The sequence below is a fragment of the Galeopterus variegatus genome, unplaced genomic scaffold (assembly GCF_000696425.1).
Source record: "Galeopterus variegatus unplaced genomic scaffold, G_variegatus-3.0.2 Scaffold2079, whole genome shotgun sequence".
In the NCBI taxonomy this organism is placed as follows: Eukaryota; Metazoa; Chordata; class Mammalia; order Dermoptera; family Cynocephalidae; genus Galeopterus; species Galeopterus variegatus.
The window spans coordinates 83137-83958 of NW_007728190.1; positions in this window are offsets into that span (position 1 = coordinate 83137).

Here is an 822-nt window from a genome sequence, read left to right on the forward strand (position 1 = left end):
ACACCGCCCGGGCGCAGACGGAGCCGCGCGGCCGCGAGCCCGGACTTTAAGAACTGTTGAGTCGCCCGGGCCGAGTCTTCCAGCTAGTTCCGACGCCGTCGTTGTCGCCAACCAGCCTTGGCCCCGCCCCCCTTGTCCCTCCCCACTCTCTCCCCCCTCCCGCGGGCTCTTCAGGAAATGACGTCCCGCTTTGCGCGCCTGGCGGTTGCTTGGAAACGGGGTGAAACAGTCTAGCCCCGGAGAAGAACGCGGCGAAAGTGGGGTAGGGGTGGGAGGAGCCCCGGGAGCCCCTGAGCTTCCCCTTCTCCAGCCTCAGGGGCTGGAGAGAGCAGAGGGGGTGGGGGTTGGCTCAAAACTGGCTCTTCAGCTGTCGCAGCGTGTGCACCAAGATCTCATTAAAGCAATTAGCTAGCTAGCTAATTTACAATTGTCAGGAAAAATAACCAACTTTTTGCTTTTTGCCTCTAAAATATTGGACGTTTCATTCTCGGTTTTCAATTTTAAAACGTTGCGCTCCCCTCGTGCACATGCGCTGGCATACAAGTTCAAGGGTTTATGTGGACGCTTGTTGGGCACCTACTGTGTGCAAGGGATGAATGCAAGCATGTATCGGTGCCTGCGGGAGTCAACACCTGTGCGGGGATAGATCGGACTAGACCCCTGCCCTGTCTCCAGTGTGGGGCAAAGCCGGCTTCGGAAATACAAGTGCACTCAAAACACATGCACGCACAAACACATGTAGACACATGCGTGTGCATATAAAACTGGTGAAATCTGAATAAGGTGGGTGGATTGTATCAATGCCAATGTCTTGGTTGTTAT